Below are 25,769 nucleotides of genomic sequence, written 5' to 3' on the forward strand. Positions count from 1 at the left end.
TACTTCGGAAGAGATTGTCTGTTTTGTACACGAAGTGCATCTAGTTTTTGCCGTAACCCTCTCAACTTTTGTGCACATGCGATATGAGTGAAATGATGATACCATGCCAACTTTCAACATTTTCAGAGTTCATTTGAAATGCTTTTGAATTTCAGGGTCTTATATCTCAAAAAAATTAGTAAATGGATTAAAAATAACAAATGAAGTCAGAAAGGGTTGAAACTTGATGATGTGTCTTTGAATGGTGCATTTTGAACACACAAAAAGTCTGGAGTTCAAATAAATTCAAGAAAATGAAATCCATTTGTAACAAATGACTTTCTATATGAAACGCTTATACTTCGGAAGAGATTGTCTATTTTGTACACGAAGTGCATCTAGTTTTTGCCGTAACCCTCTCAACATTTGTGCACATGCGATATGGGTGAAATGATGATACCATGCCAACTTTCAACATTTTCAGAGTTCATTTGAAATGCTTTTGAATTTCAGGGTCTTATATCTCAAAAAAATTAGTAAATGGACTAAAAATAACAAATGGAGTCAGAAAGGGTTGGAAATTGATGATGTTGCTTTGAATAGTGCATTTTGAACACAAAAAAAGTCTGGAGTTAAAATAAGTTCAAAAAATGAAATCCCTTTGTAACAGATGAGTTTTTGTCCGAACCGCTGATACTTCGAAAGAGATTGTCCATTTTGTACACAAAGTGCATCCAGTTTTTGCCGTAACCCTCTCAACTTTTAGCACATTCTATGTGGGTGAAATGATGATACCATGCCAACTTTCAACCTTTTTAGAGTTCTATTGTATTGCTTTTCAATTTCAAGGTCATTCAGCAAAAAAATCAATAATGCATGTAAAATAACAAATGAAGTCAGAAAGGGTTGAAAATTGATGATGTGGCTTTGAATGGTGCATTTTGATCACACAAAAAGTCTGGAGTTCCAATAAATTCACGAAAATGAAATCCATTTGTAACAGATGAGTTTCTGTATGAAACGCTTATACTTCGAAAGAGATTGTCTGTTTTGTACACGAAGTGCATCTAGTTTTTGCCGTAACCCTCTCAAATTTTATGCACATGCTATGTGGGTGAAATGATGATACCATGCCAACTTTCAAAATTTTCAGAGTTCATTTGAAATGCTTTTGAATTCCAGGGTCTTATAGCTCAAAAAAATAAGTAGATGGATGAAAAATAACAAATGAAGTCACAAAGGGTTGAAAATTGATGATGTGGCTTTGAATGGTGCATTTTGAACACACAAAAAGTCTGGAGTTGAAATAAGTTCAAAAAAGGAAAGCCCTTTGTAAGAGATGAGTTTTCGTCCGAAGCGCTGATACTTTGAAAGAGATTGTCCTTTTTGTACACGAAGTGCACCCAGTTTTCGCCGTAACCCTCTCAAATTTTTAGCACATGCTATGTGGGTGAAATGATGATACCATGCCAACTTTCAACCTTTTTAGAGTTCCTTTGAAGTGCTTTGCAATTTCAAGGTCATTCAGCTAAAAGAATCAGTAAATGCATGAAAAATAACAAATGAAGTCAGAAAGGGTTGAAAAGAGATTATGTGGCTTTGAATGGTGCATTTTGAACACACAAAAAGTCTAGAGTTCAAATAAGTTCAAGAAAATGAAATCCCTTTGTAACAGATGAGTTATTGTATGAGACGCTTATACTTCGAAAGAGATTGTCTGTTTTGTACACGAAGTGCATCTAGTTTTTGTCGTAACCCTCTCAACTTTAATGCACATGCTATGTGGGTGAAATGATGATACGATGCCAGCTTTCAACATTTTCAGAGTTCATTTGAAATGCTTTCGAATTTCAGGGTCTTATAGCTCAAAAAAATCAATAAAAGGATGAAAAATAACAAATGAAGACAGAAAAGGTTGAAAATTGATGTTGTCGCTTTGAATGGAGCATTTTGAACACACAAAAGTCTGGAGTTGAAATAAGTTCAAAAAAATGAAATCCTTTTGTAACAGATGAGTTTTCGTCCGAACCGTTGATACTTCGAAAGAGATTGTCCATTTTGTATACAAAGTGCATCCAGTTTTTGCTGTAACCCTCTCAACTTTTTAGCACATGCTATGTGGGTGAAATGATGATACCATGCCAACTTTCAACCTTTTTAGAGTTCATTTGTAGTGCTTTTCAATTTCAAGGTCATTCAGCTAAAAAATCAGTAAATGCATGAAAAATAACAAATGAAGTCAGACAGGGTTGAAAATTGACGATGTGGCTTTGAATGGTGCATTTTGAATGCACAAAAAGTCTGGATTTGAAATAAGTTCAAAAAATGAAATCCCTTTGTAACAGATGAGTTTTTGTCCGAACCGCTTATACTTCGAAAGAGATTGTCCTTTTTGTACACAAAGTGCATCCAGTTTTTGCCGTTACCCTCTCAACTTTTTAGCATGTTCTATGTGGGTGAAATGATGATACCATGCCAACTCTCAACCTTTTTAGAGTTCATTTGTAGTGCTTTTCAATTTCAAGGTCATTCAGCTAAAAAAATCAGTAAATGCATGAAAAATAACAAATGAAGTCAGACAGGGTTGAAAATTGATGATGTGGCTTTGAATGGTGCATTTTGAACACACAAGAAGTCTGGAGTTCAAATAAGTTCAAGAAAATGAAATGCCTTTGTAACAGATGAGTTTCTGTATGAAACGCTTATACTTCGAAAGAGATTGTCTGTTTTGTACACAAAGTGCATCCTGTTTTTGCCGTAACCCTCTCAACTTTTTAGCACATGCTATGTGGGTGAAACGATGATACCATGCCAACTTTCAACATTTTTAGAGTTCCTTTGAAGTGCGTTTCAATTTCAAGGTCATTCAGCTAAAAAAATCAGTAAATGCATGAAAAATAACAAATGAAGTCAGAAAGGGTTGAAAATTGATGATGTGGCTTTGAATGGTGCATTTCTAACACACAAAAAGTCTGGAGTTCAAATAATTTCAAGAAAATGAAACCCCTTTGTAACAGATGAGTTTCCGTATGAAACCCCTATACTTCGAAAGAGATTGTCTGTTTTGTACACGAAGTGCATCTAGTTTTTGCCGTAACCCTCTCAACTTTTATGCACATGCTATGTGGGTGAAATGATGATACCATGCCAAGTTTCAACATTTTCAGAGTTCATTTGAAATGCTTTTGAATTTGAGGGTCTTATAGCTCAAAAAAAGTCAGTAAATGCATGAAAGTAACAAATGTAGTCAGAAAGGGTTGAAAATTGATGATGTGGCTTTGAATGGTGCATTTTGAACACGCAAAAAGTCTGGAGTTGAAATAAGTTCAAAAAAAATGAAATCCCTTTGTAACAGATGAGTTTTCGTCTGAACCGCTTATACTTCAAAAGAGATTGTCCATTTTGTACATGAAGTGCATCCAGTTTTTGCCGTAACCCGCTCAAATTTTTAGCACATGCTATGTGGGTGAAATGATGATACCATTCCAACTTTCAACCTTTTTAGAGTTCATTTGTATTGCTTTTCAATTTCAAGGTTATTCAGCAAAAAAATAGTAAATGCATGAAAAATAACAAATGAAGTCAGAAACGGTTGAAAATTGATGATGTGTCTTTGAATGGTGCATTTTGAACACACAAAAAGTCTGGAGTTCAAATAAATTCAAGAAAATGAAATCCATTTGTAACAGATGAGTTTCTGTATGAAACGCTTATACTTCGAAAGAGATTGTCTGTTTTGTACACGAAGTGCATCTAGTTTTTGCCGTAACCCTCTCAACTTTTATGCACATGCGATATGGGTGAAACGATGATACCATGCCAACTTTCAACATTTTTAGAGTTCATTTGAAATGCTTTTGAATTTCAGGGTCTTATAGCTCAAAAAAATTAGTAAATGGATTAAAAATAACAAATGAAGTCAGAAAGGGCTGAAAATTGATGATGTCGCTTTTAATGGTGCATTTTGAACACAAAAAAAGTCTGGAGTTGAAATAAGTTCAAAAAAATGAAATCCCTTTGTAATAGATGAGTTTTTGTCCGAACCGCTGATACTTCGAAGGAGATTGTCCATTTTGTACACAAAGTGCATCCAGTTTTTGCCGTAACCCTCTCAACTTTTAGCACATTCTATGTGGGTGAAATGATGATACCATGCCAACTTTCAACCTTTTTAGAGTTCATTTGTAGTGCTTTTCAATTTCAAGGTCATTCAGCTATAAAAATCAGTAAATGCATGAAAAATAACAAATGAAGTCGGAAAGGGTTGAAAATTGATGATGTGGCTTTGAATGGTGAATTTTGAACACACAAAAAGTCTGGAGTTCAAATAAGTTCAAGAAAATGAAATCCCTTTCTAACAGATGAGTTTGTGTATGAAACGCTTATACTTCGAAAGAGATTGTCTGTTTTGTACACGAAGTGCATCTAGTTTTTGCCGTAACCCTCTCAACTTTAATGCACATGCTATGTGGGTGAAATGATGATACCATGCCAACTTTCAACATTTTCAGAGTTCATTTGAAATGCTTTTGAATTTCAGGGTCTTATAGCTCAAAAAAATCAGTAAATGGATGAAAAATAACAAATGAAGTTTGAAAGGGTTGAAAATTGATGATGTCGCTTTGAATGGTGCATTTTGAACACACAAAAGTCTGGAGTTGAAATAAGTTCAAAAAAATGAAATCCCTTTGTAATAGAAGAGTTTTTGTTCGAACCGCTGATACTTGGAAAGAGATTGTCCATTTTGTATACAAAGTGCATCCAGTTTTTGCCGTAGCCCTCTCAAAATTTTAGCACACGCTATCTGGGTGAAATGATGATACCATGCCAACTTTCAACCTTTTTAGAGTTCGTTTGTAGTGCTTTTCAATTTCAAGGTCATTCAGCTAAAAAAATCAATAAATGCATGAAAAAGAACAAATGAAGCCAGAAAGGGTTGAAAATTGATGATGTGGCTTTGAATGGTGCATTTCTAACACACAAAAAGTCTGGAGTTCAAATAAGTTCAAGAAAATGAAATCCCTTTGTAACAGATGAGTTTCCGTATGAAACACTTATACTTTGAAAGAGATTGTCTGTTTTGTACACGAAGTGCATCTAGTTTTTGCTGTAACCCTCTCAACTTTTATGCACATGCTATGTGGGTGAAATGATAATACCATGCCAACTTTCAACATTTTTAGTGTTCATTTGAAATGCTTTTGAATTTCAGGGTCTTATAGCTCAAAAAAAATCAGTAAATGCATGAAAGTAACAAATGAGGTCAGAAAGGGTTGAAAATTGATGATGTGGCTTTGAATGGTGCATTTTGAACACACAAAAAGTTTGGAGTTGAAATAAGTACAAAAAAATGAAATCCCTTTGTAACAGATGAGTTTTCATCTAAACCCCTGATACTACGAAAAAGATTGTCCATTTTGTACATGAAGTGCATCCAGTTTTTGCCGTAACCTTCTCAACTTTTTAGCACATGCTATGTGGGTGAAATGATGATACCATGCCAACTTTCAACCTTTTTAGAGTTCCTTTGAAGTGCTTTGCAATTTCAAGGTCATTCAGCTAAAAAAATCAGTAAATGCACGAAAAATAACAAATGAAGTCAGAAAGGGTTGAAAATAGATTATGTGACTTTGAATGGTGCATTTCGAATACACAAAAAGTCTGGAGTTCAAATAAGTTCAAGAAAATGAAATCCCTTTGTAACAGATGAGTTTCTGTACGAAACGCTTATACTTCGAAAGAGATTGTCATTTCGTACACAAAGTGCATCCAGTTTTTGTCGTAACCCTTTCAACTTTTAGCACATTCTATGTGGGTTAAATGATGATACCATGCCAACTTTCAACCTTTTTAGAGTTCATTTGTAGTGCTTTTCAATTTCATGGTCATTCAACTAAAAAATCAGTAAATGCATGAAAAATAACAAATGAAGGCAGAAAGGGTTGAAAATAGATTATATGGCTTTGAATGGTGCATTTTGAACACACAAAAAGTCTGGAGTTCAAATAAGTTCAAGAAAATGAAATCCCTTTGTAACAGATGAGTTTCTGTATGAAACGCTTATACTTCGAAAGAGATTGTCTGTTTTGTACACGAAGTGCATCTAGTTTTTGCCGTAACCCTCTCAACTTTAATGCACATGCTATGTGGGGGAAATGATGAGACCATGCCAACTTTCAACATTTTCAGAGTTTATTTGAAATGCTTTTGAATTTCAGGGTCTTATAGCTCAAAAAAATCAGTAAATGGATGAAAAATAACAAATGAAGTCAGAAAGGGTTGAAAATTGATGATGTCGCTTTGAATGGTGCATTTTGAACAAACAAAAGTCTAGAGTTGAAATAAGTTCAAAAAATGAAATCCCTTTGTAACAGATGAGTTTTTGTCCGAACCGCTGATACTTCGAAAGAGATTGTCCATTTTGTATACAAAGTGCATCCAGTTTTTGCCGTAACCCTCTCAACTTTTTAGCACATGCTATGTGGGTGAAATGATGATACCATGCCAACTTTCAACCTTTTTAGAGTTTGTTTGTAGTGCTTTTCAATTTCAAGGTCATTCAGCTAAAAAATCAATAAATGCATGAAAGATAACAAATGAAGCCAGAAAGGGTTGAAAATTGATGATGTGGCTTTGAATGGTGCATTTCTAATACACAAAAATTCTGGAGTTCAAATAAGTTCAAGAAAATGAAATCCCTTTGTAACAGATGAGTTTCTGTATGAAATGCTTATACTTCGAAAGATATTGTCTGTTTTGTACACAAAGTGCATCCAGTTTTTGCCGTAACCCTCTCAACTTTTTAGCACATGCTATGTGGGTGAAATGATGATACCATGCCAACTTTCAACCTTTTTAGAGTTCCTTTGAAGTGCTTTTCAATTTCAAGGTCATTCAGCTAAAAAAATCAGTAAATGCATGAAAAATAACAAATGAAGTCAGAAAGGGTTGAAAATTGACGATGTGGCTTTGAATGGTGCATTTCTAACACACAAAAAGTCTGGAGTTCAAATAATTTCAAGAAAATGAAACCCCTTTGTAACAGATGAGTTTCCGTATGAAACCCCTATACTTCGAAAGAGATTGTCTGTTTTGTACACGAAGTGCATCTAGTTTTTGCCGTAACCCTCTCAACTTTTATGCACATGCTATGTGGGTGAAATGATGATACCATGCCAATATTCAACATTTTCAGAGTTCATTTCAAATGCTTTTGAATTTGAGGGTCTTATAGCTCAAAAAATCAGTAAATGGATGAAAAATAACAAATTAACTCACAAAGGGTTGAAAATTGATGATGTGGCTTTGAATGGTGCATTTTGAACACGCAAAAAGTCTGGAGTTGAAATAAGTTCAAAAAATGAAATCCCTTTGTAACAGATGAGTTTTCGTCTGAACCGCTTATACTTCAAAAGAGATTGTCCATTTTGTACACGAAGTGCATCCAGTTTTTGCCGTAACCCTCTCAAATTTTTAGCACATGCTATGTGGGTGAAATGATGATACCATTCCAACTTTCAACCTTTTTAGAGTTCACTTGTATTGCTTTTCAATTTCAAGGTCATTCAGCAAAAAAATTAGTAAATGCATGAAAAATAACAAATGAAGTCAGAAAGGGTTGAAAATTGATGATATGTCTTTGAATGGTGCATTTTGAACACACAAAAAGTGTGGAGTTCAAATAAATTTAAGAAAATGAAATCCATTTGTAACAGATGAGTTTCTGTATGAAACGCTTATACTTCGGAAGAGATTGTCTGTTTTGTACACGAAGTGCATCTAGTTTTTGCCGTAACCCTCTCAACTTTTATGCACGTGCGATATGGGTGAAACGATGATACCATGCCAACTTTCAACATTTTTAGAGTTCATTTGAAATGCTTTTGAATTTCAGGGTCTTATAGCTCAAAAAAATTAGTAAATGGATTAAAAATAACAAATGAAGTCAGAAAGGGCTGAAAATTGATGATGTCGCTTTTAATGGTGCATTTTGAACACAAAAAAAGTCTGGAGTTGAAATAAGTTCAAAAAAATGAAATCCCTTTGTAATAGATAAGTTTTTGTCCTAACCGCTGATACTTCGAAGGAGATTGTCCATTTTGTACACAAAGTGCATCCAGTTTTTGCCGTAACCCTCTCAACTTTTAGCACATTCTATGTGGGTGAAATGATGATACCATGCCAACTTTCAACCTTTTTAGAGTTCATTTGTAGTGCTTTTCAATTTCAAGGTCATTCAGCTAAAAAAATCAGTAAATGCATTAAAAATAACAAATGAAGTCGGAAAGGTTGAAAATTGATGATGTGGCTTTGAATGGTGCATTTTGAACACACAAAAAGTCTGGAGTTCAAATAAGTTCAAGAAAATGAAATCCCTTTCTAACAGATGAGTTTGTGTATGAAACGCTTATACTTCGAAAGAGATTGTCTGTTTTGTACACGAAGTGCATTTAGTTTTTGCCGTAACCCTCTCAAGTTTAATGCACATGCTATGTGGGTGAAACGATGATACCATGCCAACTTTCAACATTTTCAGAGTTCATTTGAAATGCTTTTGAATTTGAGGGTCTTATAGCTCAAAAAAATCAGTAAATGGATGAAAAATAACAAATGAAGTTTCAAAGGGTTGAAAATTGATGATGTCGCTTTCAATGGTGCATTTTGAACACACAAAAGTCTGGAGTTGAAATAAGTTCAAAAAAATGAAATCCCTTTGTAATAGAAGAGTTTTTGTCCGAACCGCTGATACTTGGAAAGAGAATGTCCATTTTGTAAACAAAGTGCATCCAGTTTTTGCCGTAACCCTCTCAACATTTTAGCACATGCTATGTGGGTGAAATGATGATACCATGCCAACTTTCAACCTTTTTAGAGTTCGTTTGTAGTGCTTTTCAATTTCAAGGTCATTCAGCTAAAAAATCAATAAATGCATGGAAAATAACAAATGAAGCCAGAAAGGGTTGAAAATTGATGATGTGGCTTTGAATGGTGCATTTCTAACACACAAAAAGTCTGGAGTTCAAATAATTTCAAGAAAATGAAACCCCTTTGTAACAGATGAGTTTCCGTATGAAACCCCTATACTTCGAAAGAGATTGTCTGTTTTGTACACGAAGTGCATCTAGTTTTTGCTGTAACCCTCTCAACTTTTATGCACATGCTATGTGGGTGAAATGATGATACCATGCCAACTTTCAACATTTTCAGTGTTCATTTGAAATGCTTTTGAATTTCAGGGTCTTATAGCTCAAAAAAATCAGTAAATGCATGAAAGTAACAAATGAAGTCAGAAAGGGTTGAAAATTGATGATGTGGCTTTGAATGGTGCATTTTGAACACACAAAAAGTTTGGAGTTGAAATAAGTACAAAAAAATGAAATCCCTTTGTAACAGATGAGTTTTCATCTAAACCCCTGATACTTCGAAAGAGATTGTCCATTTTGTACACAAAGTGCATCCAGTTTCTGCCATAACCCTCTCATCTTTTTAGCACATGCTATGTGGGTGAAATGATGATACCATGCCAACTTTCAACCTTTTTAGAGTTCCTTTGAAGTGCTTTGCAATTTCAAGGTCATTCAGCTAAAAAAATCAGTAAATGCATGAAAAATAACAAATGAAGTCAGAAAGGGTTGAAAATAGATTATGTGGCTTTGAATGGTGCATTTTGAATACACAAAAAGTCTGGAGTTCAAATAAGTTCAAGAAAATGAAATCCCTTTGTAACAGATGAGTTTCTGTACGAAACGCTTATACTTCGAAAGAGATTGCCATTTCGTACACAAAGTGCATCCAGTTTTTGCCGTAACCCTTTCAACTTTTAGCACATTCTATGTGGGTTAAATGATGATACCATGCCAACTTTCAACCTTTTTAGAGTTCATTTGTAGTGCTTTTCAATTTCAAGGTCATTCAACTAAAAAATCAGTAAATGCATGAAAAATACAAATGAAGGCAGAAAGGGTTGAAAATAGATTATATGGCTTTGAATGGTGCATTTTGAACACACAAAAAGTCTGGAGTTCAAATAAGTTCAAGAAAATAAAATCCCTTTGTAACAGATGAGTTTCTGTATGAAACGCTTATACTTCGAAAGAGATTGTCTGTTTTGTACACGAAGTGCATCTAGTTTTTGCCGTAACCCTCTCAACTTTAATGCACATGCTATGTGGGTGAAATGATGATACCATGCCAATATTCAACATTTTCAGAGTTCATTTCAAATGCTTTTGAATTTCAGGGTCTTATAGCTCAAAAAATCAGTAAATGGATGAAAAATAACAAATTAACTCACAAAGGGTTGAAAATTGATGATGTGGCTTTGAATGGTGCATTTTGAACACGCAAAAAGTCTGGAGTTGAAATAAGTTCAAAAAAATGAAATCCCTTTGTAACAGATGAGTTTTCGTCTGAACCGCTTATACTTCAAAAGAGATTGTCCATTTTGTACACGAAGTGCATCCAGTTTTTGCCGTAACCCTCTCAACTTTTAGCACATTCTATGTGGGTGAAATGATGATACCATGCCAACTTTCAACCTTTTTAGAGTTCATTTGTAGTGCTTTTCAATTTCAAGGTCATTCAGCTAAAAAAATCAGTAAATGCATTAAAAATAACAAATGAAGTCGGAAAGGTTGAAAATTGATGATGTGGCTTTGAATGGTGCATTTTGAACACACAAAAAGTCTGGAGTTCAAATAAGTTCAAGAAAATGAAATCCCTTTCTAACAGATGAGTTTCTGTATGAAACGCTTATACTTCGAAAGAGATTGTCTGTTTTGTACACGAAGTGCATTTAGTTTTTGCCGTAACCCTCTCAACTTTAATGCACATGCTATGTGGGTGAAACGATGATACCATGCCAACTTTCAACATTTTCAGAGTTCATTTGAAATGCTTTTGAATTTGAGGGTCTTATAGCTCAAAAAAATCAGTAAATGGATGAAAAAATAACAAATGAAGTTTCAAAGGGTTGAAAATTGATGATGTCGCTTTCAATGGTGCATTTTGAACACACAAAAGTCTGGAGTTGAAATAAGTTCAAAAAAATGAAATCCCTTTGTAATAGAAGAGTTTTTGTCCGAACCGCTGATACTTGGAAAGAGAATGTCCATTTTGTATACAAAGTGCATCCAGTTTTTGCCGTAACCCTCTCAACATTTTAGCACATGCTATGTGGGTGAAATGATGATACCATGCCAACTTTCAACCTTTTTAGAGTTCGTTTGTAGTGCTTTTCAATTTCAAGGTCATTCAGCTAAAAAATCAATAAATGCATGGAAAATAACAAATGAAGCCAGAAAGGGTTGAAAATTGATGATGTGGCTTTGAATGGTGCATTTCTAACACACAAAAAGTCTGGAGTTCAAATAAATTCAAGAAAATGAAACCCCTTTGTAACAGATGAGTTTCCGTATGAAACCCCTATACTTCGAAAGAGATTGTCTGTTTTGTACACGAAGTGCATCTAGTTTTTGCTGTAACCCTCTCAACTTTTATGCACATGCTATGTGGGTGAAATGATGATACCATGCCAACTTTCAACATTTTCAGTGTTCATTTGAAATGCTTTTGAATTTCAGGGTCTTATAGCTCAAAAAAATCAGTAAATGCATGAAAGTAACAAATGAAGTCAGAAAGGGTTGAAAATTGATGATGTGGCTTTGAATGGTGCATTTTGAACACACAAAAAGTTTGGAGTTGAAATAAGTACAAAAAAATGAAATCCCTTTGTAACAGATGAGTTTTCATCTAAACCCCTGATACTTCGAAAGAGATTGTCCATTTTGTACACAAAGTGCATCCAGTTTCTGCCATAACCCTCTCATCTTTTTAGCACATGCTATGTGGGTGAAATGATGATACCATGCCAACTTTCAACCTTTTTAGAGTTCCTTTGAAGTGCTTTGCAATTTCAAGGTCATTCAGCTAAAAAAATCAGTAAATGCATGAAAAATAACAAATGAAGTCAGAAAGGGTTGAAAATAGATTATGTGGCTTTGAATGGTGCATTTTGAATACACAAAAAGTCTGGAGTTCAAATAAGTTCAAGAAAATGAAATCCCTTTGTAACAGATGAGTTTCTGTACGAAACGCTTATACTTCGAAAGAGATTGCCATTTCGTACACAAAGTGCATCCAGTTTTTGCCGTAACCCTTTCAACTTTTAGCACATTCTATGTGGGTTAAATGATGATACCATGCCAACTTTCAACCTTTTTAGAGTTCATTTGTAGTGCTTTTCAATTTCAAGGTCATTCAACTAAAAAATCAGTAAATGCATGAAAAATACAAATGAAGGCAGAAAGGGTTGAAAATAGATTATATGGCTTTGAATGGTGCATTTTGAACACACAAAAAGTCTGGAGTTCAAATAAGTTCAAGAAAATAAAATCCCTTTGTAACAGATGAGTTTCTGTATGAAACGCTTATACTTCGAAAGAGATTGTCTGTTTTGTACACGAAGTGCATCTAGTTTTTGCCGTAACCCTCTCAACTTTAATGCACATGCTATGTGGGTGAAATGATGATACCATGCCAACTTTCAACATTTTCAGAGTTCATTTGAAATGCTTTTGAATTTCAGGGTCTTATAGCTCAAAAAAATCAGTAAATGGATGAAAAATAACAAATGAAGTCAGAAAGGGTTGAAAATTGATGATGTCGCTTTGAATGGTGCATTTTGAACAAACAAAAGTCTAGAGTTGAAATAAGTTCAAAAAATGAAATCCCTTTGTAATAGATGAGTTTTTGTCCGAACCGCTGATACTTCGAAAGAGATTGTCCATTTTGTATACAAAGTGCATCCAGTTTTTGCCGTAACCCTCTCAACTTTTTAGCACATGCTATGTGGGTGAAATGATGATACCATGCCAACTTTCAACCTTTTTAGAGTTCGTTTGTAGTGCTTTTCAATTTCAAGGTCATTCAGCTAAAAAATCAATAAATGCATGAAAGATAACAAATGAAGCCAGAAAGGGTTGAAAATTGATGATGTGGCTTTGAATGGTGCATTTCTAACACACAAAAATTCTGGAGTTCAAATAAGTTCAAGAAAATGAAATCCCTTTGTAACAGATGAGTTTCCGTAAGAAACCCTTATACTTTGAAAGAGATTGTCTGTTTTGTACACGAAGTGCCTCTAGTTTTTGCCGTAACCCTCTCAACTTTTATGCACATTCTATGTGGGTGAAATGATGATACCATGCCAACTTTCAACATTTTCAGTGTTCATTTGAAATGCTTTTGAATTTCAGGGTCTTATAGCTCAAAAAATGAGTAAATACATGAAAGTAACAAATGAAGTCAGAAAGGGTTGAAAATTGATGATGTGGCTTTGAATGGTGCATTTTGAACACACAAAAAGTCTGGAGTTGAAATAAGTTCAAAAAAATGAAATACCTTTTGTAACAGATGAGTTTTCATCTAAACCCCTGATACTTCGAAAGAGATTGTCCATTTTGTACACAAAGTGCATCCAATTTTTGCTGTAACCCTCTCATCTTTTTAGCACGTTCTATGTGGGTGAAATGATGATACCATGCCAACTTTCAACCTTTTTAGAGTTCATTTGTAGTGCTTTTCAATTTCAAGGTCATTCAGCTGAAAAACAAAACAGTAAATGCATGAAAAATAACAAATGAAGTCAGAAACGATTGAAAATTGATGATGTGGCATTGAATGGTGCAGTTTGAACACACAAAAAGTCTGGAGTTCAATAAGTTCATGAAAATGAAATCCATTTGTAACAGATGAGTTTTCCGTATGAAACCCTTATACTTCGAAAGAGATTGTCTGTTTTGTACACAAAGTGCATCTAGTTTTTGCCGTAACCCTCTCAACTTTAATGCACATGCTATGTGGGTGAAATGATGATACCATGCCAACTTTCAACATTTTCAGAGTTCATTTGTAGTGCTTTTCAATTTTAGGGTCATTTAGTGCAAAAATAATGAACTTAAAATAATCAATTATAATATTATGTTATGATCAAGTAAAACAAAACTATAATATTCTTCAATAGAAAAAACAATAAACTAAAAGTTTTTATAAAACTTATAGCAAAAGGAATCAACTAAAATATTTTATAAACCTCTAGTATTTTTTAACTACAGTTATATAAATTTATGAAACTAAAATTATCAAAGTATTTTCGGTTCAAAACATTAATGGCAAAAAGAATTTTCATAAAGAAATTATTTTGTTAAAAACTTTACTAGAAAACTAAAATAACAAAATTTGTTCTTGATTAAAACAGGGATTTAAAGAAAGTCTATAATTTTAGTGACCCTACAGCAAAAAAAATTAAAGAAAGAAAGCAAAAAAGAAAAAAATAAATAATGCAAAAAACAAAACAAAAAACTAGAAAAAAAGCCACCTACTGGGCCACAACGGCCTGAATACGACTAGAAACCCCATTGGGCCAGGATTCAGACCCGCAGCTGGCCCAGCAGGCCCACAGGCACAAGTGACAGATTAGGCCCGAATGCCTGCAGTTGAGAGGAGCTCGAGAGGGTGGGCGCAGCAGCGCTTATAAACCACTCTCGAGCTCTTTCAAGTAGCAAGGTGGGACTAAACTTTTGACGCCGGCAGCACAAGGCCTTTGGTCCCGGTTGGTGGCACCAACCGGGACTAAAGGGGTGCATTGGCACCGGTTCGTGGCACCAACCAGTACCAATGCCCCCTCTTTTCAGCAGCCCAAAGGGCGGGAAGCGGCAGCCTTTGGTCCCGGTTGGTGGCACCAACCGGTACTAAAGGTCGCATTCGTCCCGGTTGGTGTCACGAACCGGGACCAATAGTTCATCTATATAACTAGCACTTGTGAAATTCTTCATTCAGTTCGTCTTCCTCGCCCCGACGCCGCCGCCAGGCTGCCCTTCTGTGCCTCGCCGTCGCCGTCGTCGCCCTGCCTCGGACGCCGTCCCACGCCGCCCCGACGTCGTCCCGCGCCGCCCAGACGCCGTCGCCGCCCCGCCCCCCTGCCTCTTCGTCGCCCGTCGCCGCGCCACACCCGCCACCAGCCTGCCTCCTCGTTGCCCGTCGCCGCGCCCTGCCTCCTCGTCGCCTGTCGCCATGCCCCTCACCGTCGCCGTCGCCGCGCCCCTCATCGTCGCTCCCGTGCCTTGCCTCCTCGCTGATCGCCACCCCCTTAGTGAGCTCATATGAATTTTCCTAATTTAGATGTGTAGTTTAGATGTGTAGTTAATTGAGTTGTTGTAATTTGTTCATAAATGAATATGCAAAAGTTAGATTTTTTTCATATATAATGTAGATGTATATGTATGTGTATGTATGGATGGATGGATGTGTAGTTATATTATTTTAGTTTATGTTTAGTTTACTTTTAAGATTAGGAAAATTTCAGATGTGTAGTTATATTTATTTAGATGTATAGTTAATTTAGATATTGTAATTTGTTCATAAAAATTGTGCACTTTTGTATAGAAACTTTATTTTTTTTCATATGTACGAAAATATAGAATGAAATCGAAAACAAACATATAAGAAAAACAAAGGAAAAAATGAAGAAGGAAAAGAAAACCGCCCGGCCACCACCGCATTTTCATAAAGTGTTTCCACCGAGTCAACGTCGCACCGATCGAGCACCCGCGGCGAAGCAAGTCTTTTTTTAAGGTAGTTCTTTGTTTAAGTGAGGGGGGGACGTCAGGAGCACCCCCCCGCCCTCTCGCTCGACCAAAACTCTCGAGGACACCCAAACCTAGAACAAAACGATGTCGGTCTCCTACCCCCTCCTGCCGCGCCCCTACCCGATTGACAAACTCTCTTGAGGCCACCCAAATTTACCAAGTTAAAAGAGCGTTGTCGTCGAGGCCACCCTGAACCCTTGAAGCATTGTTGAGGCCATCCTGGACCCTTGAAGCGTTGCCGAGACCACCCCAAACCCTAGAGAAGCGTCGAGGCCAGACCACTAATTAATATGATTCCTTATTGTTCTTAGCTAGCTAGTTCTTCGTTTGCCACTAATATATCCATCTGTCATGTTTGAATAATAATTGCATGTTGTAAATATTTGCAGAAACTATGGATCCGCACCCCCGAGACGAAGCAACAGAAGCGGTGTTGGGGGATATAATCGCACACAGAAGTGATTCGTCTTGTCGCTTCTCAATGACACATGCAGCGATGGTCTGGAAAGACAGGATGAAGAAGCAGGCTACGATGATGATCAAACAATGGAGGAGGAAGGACACCGTGATGACGGCTCTGGTGACCGAATGGATGGGGAAGGACACCGTGATGACGGCTCCGGTGACCGAATGGAGGGGGCAGGACACCGTGATGACGGCTCCGGTGACCGAACGGAGTCCGGCCAGGTATATATATTAATTAATTAAGCATGTGCTGACTATAGCTAATTGATGCATTAATTGCTTTTGGTATGTACACATATTAACTCTCTTCTTTTTCTTGTTTTCTAGCCCTCCGGATCGAGCAACACTTCGGTAACGAGACGAGGCCCGAAGAGAAAGTTGCGCGTGGATGAAAGGTACACGATCATCGAAATTGATCGCATTGGCCAACCGATTGAACCCCTCTGGACCAAGCAAAAAATTTAATGCTCAGTGCGGGGTTCTAGTTAGGAACATGATCCCGATTAGCATCGAGCAATGGTTGAAGCCTAAGGACAAAGACTGTCAGGTTTCTTATGTCAGCGATAGGTAGAAAGCTGATCTTTGGACCGCGCTGCAGGAAAATTTCACCTTCCCGCCAGAGGAGGATCCGAAGAATCCAGTTAAAAAGCCAATGATCAAAGCTTATGCTCTTAAGAAGATGGCTGAGCTATTCAGGGGGTGGAAGAATGAGCTGAAATCATCGTTTGTCGACCAAGACAAGACTCCAGAATTCATCGGCCGATTTGAGAAGATCAAAGATCAGTGGCCCACATTTGTCACCAAAAAGATATTTGAGAGAGCAGCGAAGATGTCAGCGACAAACAAGAAAAATGCTGCAAAGAAGAAGCATCACCATCGCACGGGGTTAGGTGGCTACTTGAAAGCCCAGCCGTTGTGGGACAAGGTTGAGAATGACCTCATTGATAAAGGGATCGAACCAGAGACACGACGCTGGCCAGACCATTGCAGGACTTGGTTCTTCGGGGTTGGGGGAAAATTGGACCCTATAACAGGGAAGTGTGTTTGGACCAACGAGCAGCTGAACACACCCATCGAGAAGCTTCAGGAGTATATCGAAAAGGCGCAGCAAGGGACGTTCGTTCCGGACAGAGAGAACGATGAGCTCACAGAGGCCCTCGGTAATCCTGAGCACCCTAGACGGACGCGAGGCACGCCAGGCTCCGTTTCGTGGAAGGCTGGATTTCCCGACGTAGGCGGTTACAAACGCCGGTAGAGGAAGAAGAAAAAGGAGTTGACCCAACTATAGGCGCTGCACGCAAGGGTACAAGTGCTAGAGGAACGAGACAAGACCCGCAACACACGACCTGCCGAAGCTGCTATACCCGAAGCTACCCCGCCATCTCAGCGGAGAAGCAGCCTGGCTTCCACGGAGCTGCTTCAGGAGCCTGTCTTCACGGCTCCTACTAGCTACCCCGTGGATGCTATCATGGAGTCTCAGAATTGCCACCTTATGACGCAGTGGATGGAATTTAAAGTCAAGGCGGCTGTTGGCTCTGTTGCACCTCCTGAACCTGGCACAAATTTTCACTGCTGGCCGATTCCAGAAGGATATGCTAGGGTGATGGTGGCTAAAATCACAGAAGGATTCGAGGACCTCCAGCTTGACCACCCTACGGGTGACGGGGAGACTCGGCTGGGTTCTTGTCTGAAGACTCCATGCCTACGACGGAAGGAGCTCATCAACCTTCCGAACTGGACGCCTCCGCCTCCTCCGCCTCCTCCAGCGAATTAGGGCACTCCACCTCCTCCACTATCTCCTCCTCCGGCGAGTGATCAAGGCACTCAGCCTCCTTCTCCGGCGCGTGGCGGCACTCCGCCTCCTTCTCCGCCTGCGCCGGCGCGCCCGAGCAGCCACCAGCCTCCTCCTTCTCCGCCTCGCCAGCAAGGGAGGAAGAGACCCGCCGCCGTCCCGGCTGCTCCGGCGCATCATAGTCCTCCTCCTCGTAAGCAAGGAAAGAAGACAGCCGCATGCGCTCCGTCTGCTCCAGCGTCTAGCAGTACATCCAGAGGCGGGAGGCAATACAGATTTGGTCCTTCTCTGAAGACTCCAGAGAAGTTACCATATGAGATGACCCCGGAGGAAAACGAGAAGATCGTGCGACACGAAGTGAGGAACTTCTTTGAAGGGGTGAAAGCAAAGAAACATCCACCTCCGGAGGAGAAGGTAGATCCGGTGAAAGCGAAGCGCACTCTGGAAGCCCTGAAGAAACCACCGAAGTCTCTGCCGGAAGGCAACTATGAGTGCATTATTGAAAGGTCATTTATCGAAGCAGAGCGGTCAGGAAGTACTTCAGTGATCAAAGGTTAGCGGAACGACGAGCTGGGAAAAAAATTGCCCAGCTAGGCAAACAAGTGAACCAATCGTTCCCCCCGCTCAAGGTGTCTAGCGATATCATCGCTAACGATTCGAGGATGGTGCCCGGTTATAACAACTTGATGATTACCTGCCCGACGATGTACATTATGAATTCTTGGAGGTGGCAGAACACAGATACGAGTACGGGAAGCCTCTCGTCAAAGATGAAAGGTCTCTAACAATGATGATGCAAAGATTCCATGATTGGTACATGAAAACCTGCAGAGAGTCTGGGGGGAGGAATACTTTGACGCTGAGAGTTAAAGAGGAGCATGACCTCGTTGGAACTGATCTGTTGAATGTTCCATTTGAGGAGTTCTTCCAGTTTTTCAATCAGAGAGCCCTCGATAAATTAACGGTCACTTGCTACTGTCTATAAGTACTACTTCTATCATTAAGTCTCTATATATAGGTCAGCTCTTTCATTGCATGTATTTATAATTATCCTCACTATATTATGCAGATTGAAGATCGCCGAATTGAACAAAAGACAAATCGGTGACATTGGGTTCATTAACCCAAATATCATAGATGCATTTTCGGTTGAATTTAAGAAAAAAGAAACCAAGGCCAACTTGCTACGATCGTTAGTATTAAATAAAAACAAAGCTATAATACTCTTTCCTTACAACTTCAAGTGAGTGTTACTTTCTTGTGCATATTCGATTTCCCTTATTAGTCGAGGTTATAGTAATGTAATTGATGAGTTATGCATACGGGCGCAGGTTCTGCTATATTCTCCGAGAGATTAAGCTCGAGCAGGGACTAGTAACCGTCTTAGACTCGAGACGAAAAGATCCCAAGGAGTATGCGGACATGACTGAAATTCTCGAGACGTAAGTTAAATCGATCATTACCGCACCATATCGGCAACTTTGTTCACTTCCTGATTTCAAGTAATTGTTTTCTTTGTCTGGTAGGGTTTGGAAAAAAATCACCTCAAAAGCTCCGGGATTGCCGAAGAAGCTGGAATTTAAACACCCGAAAGTAAGTACTACTAGCATGTTCCGCGCATCTCCTAGTGATTCAAGTGCTAGTTTCATCAATACCATTTTAGCATGCTTGCTTATCAGTTTGATTGACCTCTATTTCTTGTAAAGTGGTTGTGGCAGGAAGCCGGGAATAGTTACTATGGATACTAAGTTTGCGAGTCCATCCGCCACACGACCTGTGAGCGGGGCTACACTAAAAAACAATATGAAGTGCGTAAGCAATAATATTAAGAATTTAACTTTATTTACCATCTTTTGTGTTGAGTTTCATTCATTCATATATATGTACTGACCACCTTCTTCAAATTAGATGTTTCGGATGTGGGATGAACTCCTAGCACCAGATCGCATGCGAGGAATTCAAGAGGAATTGGCGGCATTCTTTCTTGACCACATGATCGATAAAGACGGAGAATACTATGTGGACCATGTGTTCATATATAATTAGAGGATTATATTGTAAGAGATCTTATATTGTATATATGTAGCTAGTAGCGCCGGATAGATATACGAAAACTTGTTGTTCGACCAATCTCTCGGAGAAGAGGAGGTCGATATCACTTCTCTCTGCATGCATATGTTCATGACGATCTTTTGTTTCCTTCATTTTTGCTTGCTAGCTAGCGTGTCGAGTGCTCTCTATACGTATAGTACGTAGCGTCGACCAAGCACGGAGATAAGAGAGGACACTTCCCTCTATTAATTAATTAGCTACCTAACACAATATATGAAACACCTTAATTAACCATACAAACCCCCCAAATCCCCCCCCTTCAGAAAAAAAACAAAAACCCTAGCCCCTGAACAGCTAACGCATGGATGCCTATTGGTCCCGGTTGGTGCCACCAACCGGGACCAAAGGGCCTCCTGCCTGGGCTCGCTGCACGGGCCACGTGGAGGCCCATTTGTCCCGGTTCGTGTAATAACCGGGACTAAAGGCCAAGGGCATTAGTAACGACCTTTTAGTCCCGGTTCCCGAACCAGGACAAAAGGCCCATACGAACCGGGACAAATTGCCCTTTTTCTACTAGCGTGATGAAAAGATTTGTTACTTTTGTATTCTCAAATTATTTCCGTTCTCATTAAAGGGTGATGCTAAGACTTGGTATAATACTCTTGCTCCTGGTTGTGTGCATAGTCCCTAGGATATGATTTATTACTTCTCGGAAAAATATTTTCCTGCTCATAAGAAACAAGCTGCCTTAAAGGAAATATTTAACTTTGTGAAAATTGAAGAAGAGAGTCTCCCACAAGCTTGGGGGGGGCTTCTTCAATTGCTTAATGCTTTGCCTGATCATCCTCTTAAGAAAAATAAAATAATTTATATCTTCTATAATGGACTAACCGATACTTCTAGGGATTTCCTAGATAGTTATGCTGGTTGTGTTTTCAGGGAATGAACTATTGGACATGCTGAAGAATTATTGAATAACATATTGAAAAATTATGATGATTGGACTCTTCCCGAACCACCGCTTAAACCTACTCCGAAGAAGAGGGGTATCTTATACCTCAGTCCTGAAGATATGCAGGAGGCAAAGAAATCTATGAAGGAAAAAGGTATTAAAGCTGAAGATGCCAAAATTTTACCTCCTACTGAAGAAATACATGGGCTTGATACACCGCCACCACCTAAGGTGGTAGAGGTAAATTCTTTAATGAAGTTCAATGACAATGACAATCCTTATAATATGCATAGTAGCCAATGCCTTTATGAGTTTGAAAATTACATTCGAAAGCAAGATCACTTCAATGCAAATATTATGAAATAATTAAAATACAATTCTAATATGATTGCTCGCTTGAGTAACTTGTTATCTAGAATGTCAAATGATGTTAGAGGTGTGGGAAAACATACTTCTATAGTTCAAACTCAATTAGAACATGTTGCTAAATCTCAAAGAGAATTGCTTCATGAAATGAATAATAATATCAATGATCATGTTGTTAGAGTAACTAGCAAAGTGGCCCGCTCGATGCGCGGGCTAGGATTTTATTAAGTTATAAATGTGAGAACATACTAGTTTATCTGTCCGACAATTTTTTATACTCCCTCCATTCCACAATATAGTGCGCTCGGGTTTTCCGAGATTCAACTTTAACCGTAAATTTAATTACCGAGACCGACTGCGGCGGGAGCAAAAATCATACCACTGAATTTGTATTTTCAATATGAATTTAGTGATATAATTTTTGTCCCCGCCGCAGTCGGTCTCGTTGGTTGAATTTACGGTAAAAGTTGGATCTTGGAAAGTGTGGGCAAACTACATTGTAGAACGTAGAGAGTACCAAATATGACGCCATTTCAAATATATAACTCTTGCAAACATAGTCTTGTTTTTGGTACATTTGGGTTTTCGTCGATATATATATGTATGTATGATCCCTTCGTCCCTTACTTGCTAATTATGCATGTCATGCTAACTGTATTTCTTTGGCGAGATATGCTAACTACATTTACATCTTTCTTTTACATTTTTATTATGTTGCTTATATATTGTATAAATTGATAAAACCTATGTTGGTGGGTATGTGCTCCCATGATCACTTGATTTAGTTAAGAGACGTGCCCTCGGTAGTATCAATGGTGGCTTATATTTTCACGTCACATAATTTGCTCTCACAGTGTATAGAACATAATCGGTTTCATGGGCCCACCAGTATGATTGTTCACTTTCCCCATTTTGTAGTCTCCTGCACTTCTCTGTTCTCTCCACCCACTCATATTTTCACACAGTGACAATGTTCCTCTTGCCCGATCCCCATTCTCCTTTCCTTATTCTCTCTGCTCACCCAAAAATTGCTGCTCCTCCCATCAACTTGCTCTCTTGTTCGCTGCCTTTAGGTTCCTCGTCCTCACCTCAAGCCACTCCGCAACTGGTGCTGCCACAGGGACAGTATCTGGTTTGGCTCCTCATACGCCTCCTCGTTCTCCTAGCCCTTTGCTGGTAAACTATGATGGATGAGGCGAGACCATCGATTTGCACAGTGCCGCTGACCCGTTGTAATTGGTGTCCGTGTAGTTGATTTGGTCGTGGATTTCATCTCCCGTAGGCCGCATCCCTCTTAGATCCATCTTGGGTGTGAGGATGGCGGCGAGGTTCTCTTCCCCAAGCGCGCAAGCAAGAGCGTTGTCGCTCTTTCCACTCGAGGCAGCTCGGGACATGGTCCTCATCCTCCACACCGACATCATTCTTCGAAGGTCGACCTGCAGGTCCCCATTTTTCGTTTTCCCAACTCTGTCATATTTCCCCCTTTTTGTTGAGTTACTTGCCCTACATAAACATAAATCCTAATTAGTAGAAGTAAGATATTGTTTCATCTCCGGCTTAAGCACTTTATTTCTCCTTGTGGGAATGGAAAAATATTTTTTGCTTTAGCCACAGTGCATGCATACGTGTTATACTTAGCTATAGATAGAACAAAATGTAACATGTTTTTGTGATTTCATAGAGCAATTAAAATTAGCCACACTCAAAGATATGGAAATGCATGGGCGTCCGAACTTTATAACCACTTGTTTTATGGTAAAATGTGTGAGATACAACTTTACTACATCAAAACCACCGAGTTAATGAAGGTAAGTTTTCATGCTTTGAAATATTTGAGCTGCACATAGATAGCAGAACTGATGTGCAAATCATAAGCAAGGTACATAATGTTGCTTCCTGTATACTGCAATACCAGTTGTGCATTCTTAAAATTTAGAAATTGAACTGGGAACTGTAACTAAATCAAATGGATGATAACCTGCATAAGGGTGAAAGTTTGTGGAGATTTTCTTACTTCGCATAGATCAAAGTTTCTCCTTTGTGTGTAGCCGCGAAGTCTGGCACGTCTCCATTTATGATTGGAGGTTGTATCTTTTTCTTGTCTTGAAGTTTCATTCTCCTTCCAATCTTGCCATTTTTGTTGATTGTCTCGAATTGCATCAATAAGATAACAATTTAAAATACGTTTTATCGTTGAAGCTAAAATCAATTAGGAACCTCCAACGCCTAACTGGAACTGTTGCATTTTTTGTTTTAATTTTGTTGTGATAGCACACACAAAATATTCATCATTAGTAACGGATCACCTTGTTGGATTACATATATGTTTTGTTTTAACCATCTTGGCAGGTTTCTAACCTTCCTTGTTATGTGGCCCATCTTTTCTTTTCATTGTTGATTCCTGCACATTAGAGAGTGCAAATATAAAGCTAAAGCTCTCTTTTCAATCCAATGAAATGCAAGCTCTTTTGTGTTTTCTTGAAAAAATCAAATAAAGCTAATTATAATATTATTACAAACAGTGGTGGACCAAGAGCTCGTGCTTTGCTGTGGCGATGGACGACGATAAATATCATGGCGGTGCTCCCGCTGGTCATTGGACATGGGGAGTACCCTTCTCGGCCGCTTGAGACCTTGACCAGCTGCCCCGCTTGATGGTGGGTGTGCTACTATTACAGATTAATGCTCAAGTTTATGAATATTCATTATTTTTATTACTTCTCACCCTATAAATATTTTTTTGGTCGTACAAGTAAAGGAGATCAATTTTCGAGACCAGTGATTTGCAGAAATCTTTAATGATAAAGAGGAACTTAAGTTTCAATCATCATGTGAATACACAAATATCGTGAGTATTTTCTAGTAGAAGCCGACCGAAGCAATCTCTACCTGATTAATGAGGTGCTCCCTCCGTTCCAAAATGGATGACCCAACTTTGTACTAAAGTTAGTACAAAGTTGGGTCATCTATTTTGGAACGGAGGGAGTACTTTATTAGACAAAATTACCGAGGTACTCATGCAAAGTATTATGTGAACCATTATCTAATCTACAAACTCCAAGTTATTACCATACTGCACTGTCATGTGCTTCTTAATGGATTTGAGGCCTATTGAAGCCATCCCACAACCCAAAATATAGTAGAGGATCACGCTAGAATAATATTTTAGTTTAGCACTGCCCAGAGTAATTGAGGGTCTCCATTTGTTTTTCATTTTTTTGTGGGGGTATAGTGAGCTACATCCTCTCATTATCCATTAATAGGTCTGATCTATAATTTCATGCAGATCGTACATACTGGAGGTGATCTAGTTGTTCAACGGAGCCGGCTGGTGCCCAATGCCGAAGTGCCACTGGTTGGAGGAAGTTGACCTTAAAGTGTTGTTCAATGGAGGAAGATGATGTACAAGGTTGTTCGGATGCCGAGAGGTTTTTTATATGCATGCGACCATGAGATTTTGGTCCTATGTAGAGATATTCTGTTTGGAGAGATCAAATCTCTGCAAATTTCTGAGAGTTTGGATTTGTTTGGAGGGATGGCATCTTTGTACAGTTTTTTTTGTGGGCAGGATCTTCAGAGTTTGGTCATGTTTCTTACCCTGTACGCCCTATTTTTTTATTATATGGGATGGTTTGATCATTCGTGGGATGGTGCAGCCTGTTTTTTATTAGTTGATGGTCCAGCTTATCATGAGTTTGTGTACAGGTCCAACCTGTTATGGTCTCACGTGCGAGAAATCTGACCCTGCTTGTAACATTTTTTATTTTTATTATGGATCCAATTTGTTATGATCTAACATTACGGGGCCACCTGATTTATGAAGATCTTCTCACGTTATGGGGCCACTTGTTTTATGAAGATCTAACGGTCACACATTGTTGATTGGAAATAGGTACATATAATTAATGGAAATGTTAACGTCCACACGTGTGGGCGTTTGCACATCGCCCACACGCCTCCATCACCACTCATTTTGTCACATATGAATAGATGACATCAGCAGAATTTTTTTTGGTTTTCAGCTTAAAAATGTTGTATCTCCTAAATAAAAAAGCGAACTAAAAATCCGTTTTCATCATTAAATCCGTCTCGACGAGATCTTCAAAACTAGACTCCATATTGATATGTTTCGACGAATTTTTTTTTGTCAGAAGTTGCCACGATGTTTACACTGCAGTTGCCATAGGGCTTAAACTAAAGTTGCCATATGGCAATTTTAGTTTGTAGATCATGGCAATTTTAGTATTTTGATGATGGCAACTCCAGTACTTTGACCATGAAAATTATTTTTTGTATGAACCATGACAATTTTACGTGCATGTATCATGGCAATTTTAGTTTATGGTTCATGGCAAGTCTAGTTTCTTAATTCCCCGTTTTATAAATGTCAAAATTTACTTTTAAATGTAGAAGAAAATAGCTGAAACATATCATGGCAACTTTAGTGTAAACATCATGGCAATTCATATGCAATATACATGGCAACTTTTAATCAAAAAAAAATTTCACCAAAACA

The 25,769-nt window shown here is 38.3% G+C and overlaps 1 long non-coding RNA gene across 3 annotated transcripts; it reads left to right on the top strand.

Moving 5' to 3' along the window:
* Positions 1–22,175: 22,175 nt before the first annotated feature.
* Positions 22,176–24,892, top strand: LOC125526593 (uncharacterized). Of its 3 annotated transcripts, XR_007291794.2 has the most exons (4): positions 22,176–22,429; positions 22,505–22,683; positions 23,776–23,910; positions 24,540–24,892. It is a non-coding gene; the product is annotated as an uncharacterized LOC125526593 (long non-coding RNA). The 3 variants fall into 3 exon arrangements; XR_007291795.2 differs by having other exon boundaries at positions 22,177–22,695; XR_007291793.2 differs by having other exon boundaries at positions 22,178–22,683.
* The last annotated feature ends 877 nt before the right edge of the window (positions 24,893–25,769 follow it).

The sequence above is a fragment of the Triticum urartu genome, chromosome 4A, assembly GCF_056163025.1.
Source record: "Triticum urartu cultivar PI428250 chromosome 4A, HENAU_Tu73, whole genome shotgun sequence".
Classification (NCBI taxonomy): Eukaryota; Viridiplantae; Streptophyta; class Magnoliopsida; order Poales; family Poaceae; genus Triticum; species Triticum urartu.